At 36.2% G+C, this 10,613-nt stretch overlaps 1 protein-coding gene across 10 annotated transcripts in view; it reads right to left on the bottom strand.

Annotated features, from left to right (window-relative positions):
• C1H8orf34 (chromosome 1 C8orf34 homolog) overlaps positions 1 to 10,613 on the bottom strand; it is a 488,137-nt gene that overhangs the window by 281,876 nt on the left and 195,648 nt on the right. The window lies entirely within an intron of this gene.

Raw genomic sequence — 10,613 nt, 5'->3', positions numbered from 1 at the left:
AAAAATATTAAAAAAAAAAGATATTAGAGTATAATAGAGGCAAATATATGAGTTTATCTTTAGATATCCCTGTCCTGTCTAAGGATGGATTAGTGAACAGCACTCTTGAGGTTCAAAGACAAGAAGCACAGGTCACTGGAAGAGGAAGCTCAAGCGCAGAACTGTAAAACACTGATGTCTTTTTGTATCTTATCACTGCCTTCTAAAGGCTTATTTGCCACTGTTACTTTCATCTGGTATATCATGTCTGACTATGGAAACAATTATGAAATAAGCAAAACACAATAGAACAAAAACAAAACCATAAATTTAGATAGTATAAAGATCACAATCAGATTCTAATATGCCAAAGAATTTTTAAGTCTGTGATTATTACATAAAGACTTTAGCAACTATAGGTGGTTAATATAGTCACAGCAGAAATCTAAGAATGATGGAGACTAGCTGGCTGTAGTGAACACTGTAAAAGAAATGAACAGTTCTGATGGTCTTTTTGGTAGACTGAGCATGGGAGGAAGGCTAGGGAAAGGATCTTTAAACTGTGGGATTTGTCAATGAAAACTTATGAAATAGAAGAGCATGGGAGAAAAGGGTAGAATGCCAGAAAACTGCAGAACAACTGCAAACAAAACAAAACAAAATGAAACAAAACCCCAAAACCATGAGCATAATGCATAATGAAAATGCCAGGGGGAGAGCTTGTCTCCCAGGAATGCTCTGACCTCAAGACTCAGGTGAGATCTCCATTTTCTCTACAGTGACTAAGGTGGGACCAGCCAGGAAGGAGCTCACAGGCCACAGAAGTGGTAGAGCAGCTGGGAAAGGATCCTTCCTGCCTCCATATGCACCCAGGAGGTGGGGCTGTTCCACAGCCCTCTGTGCACTGGTCTTGCCAGGAGAGAGCTGGTTTCCCAGGAGTGCTGACACAGATTTTCAGACCCACAGGAGGACCAAGCTCCAGTGGGAAACTGCAAGAACATCTAACACCGAGATTACCATATGGCAAAAGGTGAATTCAAGAATCTTACCAACAGAAGCCAAGACTACTTGGCATAATCAGAACATAGAACTCCCACCACAGCAATTCCTGGATACCCCAACACACCCGAAAAGCAAGATTCAGATTTAAAAATCATATCTCATGATGGTGATAGAGGATTTTAAGAAGAACATATATAACTCCCTTAAAGAAATACAGAACACAGGTAAACAGGTAGAAGCCCTTGAAGAGGAAACACAAAAATTCCGTACAGAATTACAGGAATACATAACCAAACAGGTGAAAGAATTGAACAAAACTATCAAGGATGTAAAAATGGAAGTAGAAACAATAAAGAAATCACAAATGCAGACAACTCTGAAGATAAAAAAAAAATCTAGGAAAGAAGTCAGAAGTCATAGATGCAAGCATCACCACACAACAGTCAAAGAAAATGCAAAAGGCAAAAATCTCCTATCTCAAAACATCCAGGAAATCCAGGACACAATGAGAAGACCAAACCTGGGGATAATAGGTATAAAAGAGAGTGAAGATTTCCAATTTAAATGGCCAGTAAATATCTTCAACAAAATTATAGAAGAAAACTTCCCTAACCTAAAGAGATGACCATAATCATACAAGAAGCCTACAGAATTCCAAAGAGTTTGGATCAGAAAAGAAATTCTTCCTGTCACTTAATAATCGAAACACCAAAATCGCAAAACAAAGAAAGAATATTAAAAGTAGTAAGGGAAAAAGGTCAAGTAACATATAAAGGCAGACCTATCAGAATTTTACCAGACTTCTCGTTAAAAACTATGAAAGCCAGAAGATCCTGGGCACATGCCATACAGACCCTAAAAGAACACAAATGCCAGTCCAGGCTACTATACCCAACAAAACTCTCAGTTACCATAGATGGAGAAACCAAGGTATTCCATGATAAAAACCAAATTTACATGATCTTTCCACAAATACAGCCCTTCAAAGGATACTAAATGGAAAACAACACAAGGAGGGAAAGGACACCCTAGAAAAAGCAAGAAAGTAATCTTTCAACAAACCTAAAAGAAGATAGCCACATGAACAGAATTCCAACTCTAACAACAAAATAACAGGAAGCAACAATGACTTTTCCTTAGTATCTCATAATATCAATGGACACAATTCCACAACAAAAAGACATAGACTGACAGACTGGTTTCATAAACAGGACCCAAAATGTTGCTGCATACAGGAAACACAACTCAGTGACAAAGACAGACACTATCTCAAACTAAAAGGCTGGAAAACAATTTTACAAGCAAATGGCCATAAGAAACAAGTTGGAATAGCCATTCTAATATCAAATAAAATGGACATTCAAACTAAAGTTATCAAAAGAGATAAGGAGGGATACTTTGTACTCATCAAAGATAAAACCTACCACAATGTACTTTCAATTCTGAACATCTATGCTCTGAACGCAAGGGCATTCACATTCGTAAGAGAAACTTTACTAAAGCTCAAAGTATACAATTGCACCACACACAATAATAATGGGAGACTTCCACACCCAACTCTCATCAATGTACAAATCCTGGAAACAGAAACTAAACAGAGACACAGTGAAGCTAACAGAAGTTATGAAACAAATGGATTTAACAGATATCTATAGAACATTTTATCCTAAAACAAAAGAATGTACCTTCTCAGCAGCTAATGGTACCTTCTCCAAAATTAACCAAAACAGTCACAAAACAGGCCTCAACAGATACAAGAAGAGTGAAACAATCGCATTCGTCTTATCAGATCGCCACAGACTAAGGCTGATCTTCAATAACAACCTAAAGAATAGAAAGCCTACATACACATGGAAGCTGAACAACACTCTACTCAATGATAACTTGGTTAAGGATGAAATAAAGAAAGAAATTAAGTTTTTTTTTAGAGTAATGAAAGTGAAACTACAACATACCCAATCCTATGGGTCACAATGAAAGCAGTCCTAAGAGAAAAACTCATAGCTCTTAGTGCCTCAAAACAACAACAACAACAACAACAACAACAAAAAACAAAACAAAAAAACAACCAAAAACAAAACAAAACAAAACAAAATTGGAGATATCATACAACAGCTTGACAGCTCACCTGAAAGCTCTAGAACAACAACAAAAAAAGCAAATTCACTCAAGAGGAATAGATGGCAGGAAATAATAAAACTCAGGGCTGAAATTGACCAATATAAAGGAATACACAAAGAATCAACCAAACTAGGATCTGGTTCTTTGAGAGAATCAACAACAACAAAGATAAACCCTTAGCCAGACTAACTAGAGGGCATAGGGACAGTATGCTAATTAACAAAATCAGAATACAAAGGGAGAAATAACAACAGAAACTGAGGAAATCCAAAAAATCATTAGAATACCAATAGTTTATGCTCTAAGATCAAGAACTGACAAATGGGACCTCTTAATGTTGCAAAGTTTCTGTAAAGCAAAGGACACTGTCAATAGGACAAAGCAGGAACCAGAAGATTAGGAAAAGATCTTTACCAATCCTACATTCAATAGAGGGCTAATTTCCAATATATATAAAGAATTCAAGAAATTAGACTTCAAAGAACCAAATAACCCTATTAAAAATGAGGTACAGAGATAAACAAAGAATTCTCAAGTGAGGAATACTGAATGTCTGAAAAGCAGCTAAAGAAATGTTCAACATCCTTAATCATCAGGGAAATGCAAATCAAAACAACACTGAGATTCTACCTCATACCAGACAGAATGGCTAAGACCAAAAACTCAGATGACAGCTGGTGAGGTTGTGGGGAAAAAGGAACACTGCTCCATTGCTGGATTGCAAGCTGGTACAACCATTCTGGAAAACAGTTTGGCGGTTCCTCAGAAAATGTGACTTAGTACTACATGAGGACCCAGCAATACTACTCCTGGGCTTATACTCAAAAGATGCTCCAACATGTAATAAGGACACATGCTCCACTATGTTCATAGCAGCCTTATTTATAATAGCCAGAAGCTAGAAAGAACCAAGATGTCCCTAAACAAAGGAATGGATACAGAAAATGTGGTACATTTAAGTAATGGAGTATTATGCAGCTATTAAAAACAATGAATTAATGAAATTCTTAGGCAAATGGATGGATCTGGAGGATATCATTCTGAGTGAGGTAACCCAATCACAAAAGAAAACACATGATATGCACTCACTGATAAGAGGATATTAACCCAGAAGTTTGGAATACCCAAAGTACAACTCACAAACCACATGAAACTCAACAGGAAGGAAGACCAAACTGTGGATACTTCTATCCTTTTAAGAAAGGGGAACAAAATACCCATGGAAGAAGTTACAGACACAAAGTTTGGAGCAAAGACTGAAGGAATGACCCTCCTGAGTCTGCCTCACCTGGGGATCCAGCCCATATACAACCACCAAACCCAGATACTATTGTGGATGCCAACAAGTGTTCGCAGACAGGAGCCAAATAAACCTGTCTCCTGAGAGGCTCTGCCAGTGCCTGACAAATACAGAAGAGGATTCTCACAGCTATCAATTGGAATGAGCACAGGGTCCTCAATGAAGGTGCTAGAGAAAGTACCCAAGGAGCTAAAGGGGTTTGCAGCCCCATAGGATGAACAATAATATGAACCAACCAGTACTCTCAGATCTTCCAGGGACTAAACCACCAACCAAAGAGTATACATGATGGGATTCATGACTCCAGCTGTATATGTATCAGGGGATGGCCTATTCGGTCATCAATGGGAGGAGAGGCCCTTGGTCCTGTTAAGGTTCTATGCCCTAGTGTAGGGGAATACCAGGGCCAGGAAGCAGGAGTGGGTGGGTTGGTGAGCAGGTAAATGGGGAGGGAGTATAGGGTTTTCAGAGGGGAAAGAGGAAAGGAGATAACATTTGAAATGTAAATAAAGAAAATAGCTAGTTAAAATACATGCCAGGGGAAGGAAGAAGATGAGAGAGAAGGAGGAGAAATGGGGGAGGAAGAGAAAAGAAGGAAGGCAAAAGGAAGGAGGAAAGGAAGGAAGGAAGGAAGGATTGAACAGAAATAATATTTAAGGTATTAATGAATGAAAATCCTCTTCAAGTTAATATAAGAGCAAGGGATTCAGGATACTCTGAGAGGACAGTATGAATATCAGTAACTTTACAACTGGTATATTATATATAAAGTATAGAAACTCAAACAAAAAGAATGAACCTTAAAAGAAGCTAGAAGAAACACTTAAATTTGCACCCCACTCCTTAGAAATTGTAGGCACATGAAGAACACTGAGTAAAATATTTAAATCTTGAATAGGGAGAAAAACAGCCCCTATGAACCAAAACTTCCATAATATATAAAATTAATTTAAAATAAAACTTTTAATAGAGTAAATATAATAGGAAATAAAAAGAAAACATGAAAATAGAAGGCAATATATTAAAATAACTAAAATTTTAAAAGTCTCAGATAAAATGGAGGAAATTTGTTATTGTGGATATATCTTTTGATAAATGTCAAATTTCTGTCTTCAAGGAGACAGAAAGTGATTTAGTTCAGAAACTTCATTTATTAACATATTAATAAAGGAAAAGTTCTAAAATATGAAATAGAGGAAAAATAAAACTATATATTTTTGTTAATATTGCAGACAAATCTGTTCTAAATAAGTAGCAATATGCTTATGTATATGTTTATATCTATATATACCTGTATATATGTATATATATATGAATGATAAAAGAGGTATCATAAAATACCAAGTCTTCCAAGAACGTAGTATAGAATAAATTAAAGGAGGCTTGCCTGTAACAGAATATTGTACTCTGCAGTGAAGCCTATGGAAGAAAAACATTGAAGCTTTGAAAAGAAATGGAAAAAAAAAGAATCATACAAATGTTCAATTGAGAGCAACAGTTGGGGCAGGAGAGATGGCTCATCATTTAACAGCACTTGCTGTTCTTACAGAGGACCTGGGTTCAATTCCCAGCATGCACATGGTGGCTCATAGCCATCTGTAACTCTAGTTCTCGTGGATTTGATATCCTGTTCTGGAATCTGTGTGTGCAGGGCATGAACACAGTACACATACATACATGATGCAAGCACATGCCAATACCTAGCACAGATAACTCTTTAACAAAAACTGAAAGCAAAAGACAATCAGAGTGAATGCAAATAGGACTGTTGTAAATTCAGCATTTGGGCAGCAGAGACAGGAGGACTGAGAGTTGGAGGGTAGCTTGAGATCAATTGAAAATTTCAAGTCAGCTAGGACTCTATAGTGAGACCCTGTCTCAAAAGACCTCCTCCCATGAAAATTCCCACCAACAGTAAACTAACTCATAAAACTGAAATAAAAACAAACAAACAAAAAAAAATCCAAGAGCTGAGAAAGAGTAGAAGACAATAGGAATAAAAAATTCATATAAAACAAACCAGAAATGGTGGCTACTAAAACATAATTCAATCACACTTTAAATCTCAGTGACCTAAATTGTCCGTAATTAGTGACCGAGGTTGTCAAGACTAGCATAATCATATCATATTTTTGCTCTAAGAATTCTTTGCTGAGTAAAAAGATACATAATGATTAAAATTCATGAATACAGGTAAAAGCACAGTGACAGGAATAGCAAGGGAGACAACACAGTTGTATTCCAGGCTAAGCAAACACCATAATGGCACCATAGTAGAAGTTATCAGGGATAGAGAAGAAGATTTAATAATAATAAAAGGGTTGGCACTTCAAAAAGATAAAATAGTCCTTAGTATTTATGTACCCCCCAAACCAGCATTAAAATGTGCAAGGTGCAGAGGCACTGGCATCGTCTCTGCTACTGTGCTGAAGAAGCTCCTGGTGATGGCAGTGTAGATGACTCCTGCACTTCAGCCAGGGGCTACACTGCCATCCTGGGCAACTTTGCCAAGGCCACCTTTGATGACATCTCCATGACCTACAGCTGCCTGACCCCTGATCTCTGGAAAGAGACTGTTCACCAAGTCTCCTTATCAGAAATTCACTGGTCATCTTGTGAAAACCCATACCAGATCTGTTCAGAGGACCCAGGCTCCAACTTTGACTACCACATAAGCTTTTTATACAAGAAAAATATAGCGAATTAATCCTGTTAAGTAAATAAATAATTGCCTCCATATCATTATTTGGAAACTGAGGTGGACATAGAAAAGCCTGAACAGTTAACACCTAGTTATCAAAGACAGGATGATATTGTCCAAAGTAGAGCAAGGAAGAAAACCAGACAGCTTCCAAAAAAGCTTGTATTTAAGAATCAAAGATGTTATTACTAACTGTTGTTTCAAGAGCAGATAGACTTTGGAGCATGTCTTCATTTCAGTTTGCTCAGTCCAAAGGGTTAATCATCTGTCTTCAAAGGTGATTGTGCCTTCCTCCATTTTCTTGTCTTCTATCACTTTTATTTATAAGTGTTCAAACTTGAAAATAGGAAATGTTTGGTGTCTTCAACAACTTAAAAATGACTAGAACATTACAAAAACAACTCATGAAAACTTAGATCTCACCACTGAAGAAGTAGAAGCTAGAGCGTCAGGAGTCTCAGGCTCTTGGCTACACAGCAGCTCCTAAGCCAATGGACTGTGTTAGCCTGTCTCAATTGTACTGAGCTCCAAGCATGGTTTATGCTTATCACAGCTTTATGAGTGAGGTTTTTTTGTGTGTGTCATTTATAGAACATTGGAAATGTTTCCTAATTTAGTCAATAATATGTACTGAGGGTAAACTGGCACCAGTTCAGTACTTTGTAAATGTTAACAATTAAATATAAATCATGTAATAAAAGACTGTCAATAAAAATAAATGTGTGAGGCGAATTGTATCAAGTTTCAATGTAGAAAGCAATCCACTCATTCAGAATCTTCAAAAATCATCACATTTCATCTCAGGAGCACCAATATCTGGTTGAATTTTGGCTCAATCATGGTTTATTTCATGTAAGAATTCGGTGATTTTTAGAATTACAAAGTGCAATGAAATATACCGACAATGTATACACAATTTTGTGAGTTGGACACATATATGCATCAAGTTATAAAACCTTCTATCACCCAGGAGACTTCCTTGTATCAATATCAATTTGCTCTATCACCATCTACTATTCTAATCTATTGACCATTAAATTTACCTGTTCATAAATGAATTACTATTAAATTAATTTAGAATATAATTATTGGTGTCTGGTTTCCTAGGCTCAACAGCATTTGTGAATGCCTTGGGTCACTCACAGTCCTGGAGTTTTAAGTGCCCAAGGTCACAGTTCTAAAAAGAGTCATCGTCCAGTTAGTACACACTTAGCTGTGTACTCAAACATCCTGTCCTTCATGTGTATATGGTGATCGTGAGGGAAATTTCTCTCATAACAAATGCCAATCCTACCTAATTAGCAAGCACCACATAGAGTTTATTTAATGGTGATTATTTCCTAAGAGTCATATCTCAGGATACAATCCTGTTGAGCTAGGCTATCAATAACATATACGTTTCTGGGGAACAGACTCAGTTTTTGGCAGTGAAGATCATTCATACTTTTTGCATGCGTTGAGACTTCATTTCACTTTTAACTGCTACCTAGTATTCTGCTCTATGGATATACCACAACTCTTGCTTGGCACTTGAATGGTTCCTACTAGATTATTTTAAGTAGCCCAGTTTTTGACACAGTGTAGTTGTGGAAACAAGTTTTATTGCCTTGGAAACATGCAAGGAATTTTAGGTCACAGGGTAAGTACATATTTAAATATACAAGATACTGTCCAGATGTGTTTCCTAACCTCTTCTCAGCAATGCTGGAGGGAGCTGGTTGCTGCACACTTCCACGTTTGCTATTTGGTCTTTAATTTCAACTGCTGTAGCTTGGAGGAAGTGGCATTTCATGCCTTAAATCATAGTTCCCTAGTGGCTAATGATGTTGTGCCATTCCTTGTGTGTATTATAAATTTGTCTACTTTCATTTTGCTTATTTGTCTTGAGCTTCTTGTTCCATTGAAAAATTCATTTTTGTTAATTGTGCATACTCTCTGGTGCAAGCTCTGTCTGCCATGTCGTTTATACTTTTCCTGCTACTGAGTGGCAAGTTTTCTACATCTTTATTTTTTTTCTTTTTTTTTAGGAGGAAATAGATCACAATTTTAATGAGCCCCAGTTTGTCAACTTTTCATTTTCTTCCTAGTAAATTTTGTGATTTCCAGGAAAATTTTACATAAAAAGTTATAAATTCTAGAGTTGTAAGAGTCTGCTTTTATGATGGAGTGAGTGATTTGTTACAGGCATGAAGCAGATCTGTCCTCATATTTACCATTTTACCTTCCCAGAAGAAATACTTAAAAATGTTTTCCTCTCTCAAACCACCTTAATGAACTAAGTGAGGAGGAATCCTTCTAGCTCATCCCACTGGCCATCTTTTATATCAAAGTCACAAGTCATAATTGTTAGAGTATATTGTGATGCTATAATTACACCCACATTATTCTTTACTTCTTTTTTTTCATTATTTTGACCATTGCAGATCATTATGTCCATATAGTTTCTATTTACTTGATTTTCCTCCTCTGTTTTGTTGTCTTCATAAATTTGGATTTTTCTCTTTTGCTTCCTTCTTTCTTTTTTATCATATATATTAATAAATATCTATATTTATCTATGTAGATACAGGGAGATAGATATATTTCTATATATTTACACATTTATATATATACATATATATATATATAATTTTGTAGAAAAAAGATTAAAACACTTTGGTATTTCTATCACATAAAAGGAAATGAAGCTATCTATCATCTGTCTATCTATCTATCTATCTATCTATCTATCTATCTATCTATCTAATTTAATCTATCTATAGAGAAACACATGTCCTCCCCCCCCCCCACACACACACAGCAGGCCAGTCAAACCTGCAATCCTTCCTCAGCCTTCTGAGTATAGAGTTATAGGATCAGATTCTTACATGATAGCGATGCCAAGCTTTTAAACCATTTTTTCTAGAATACACTGCTTTGTTTTATTTGTTTTCACTCTGGTTTTCAAGGGATTATTTTCATTGTTTCCTTGCCATTGTATTGTTTCTCTGTTACTATACATCTTGGACTGCTTTTTGTCTCCCTTTGATATTTTTCTTTTGTGTTATGAAGAAATACTCAATTTCTAATACTTGCCTGGACAAAAAAAAATTACATTCAACTCAAGAGAGAAAAGAGAAAGGAGGAGGAGGGGACTAGAGGGGAACTAAGAGTATTAAGAGTATGGAGGTGGCATGAAAATGATAGTCATCATTTAAGTACAAATTGTCTCACTTTTCTTTCTTTATTTTATAACCTCAATTTACTTAAATCTTTGGCTACTAAATGAATCAATGCCATTAAAGTAAATAATTTATCAATATCTAGTCCCTCAACAGAGGAATGGATACAGAAAATGTGGTACATTTACACAATGAAGTACTATTCAGCTATTAAAAACAATGAATTTATGAAATTCTTGGACAAATGGATGTATCTGGAGGATATCATCCTGAGTGAGGTAACCCAATCACAAAAGAAGTCACTTGATATGCACTCACTGATAAGTGTATGTTAGCCCAGAAACCTAGA

This window comes from Mus caroli, chromosome 1, assembly GCF_900094665.2.
Source record: "Mus caroli chromosome 1, CAROLI_EIJ_v1.1, whole genome shotgun sequence".
NCBI classification, from domain to species: domain Eukaryota; kingdom Metazoa; phylum Chordata; class Mammalia; order Rodentia; family Muridae; genus Mus; species Mus caroli.
The sequence above is the reverse complement of the archived record's forward strand: the minus strand, read 5'-3'. Positions and strand labels throughout refer to the sequence as shown.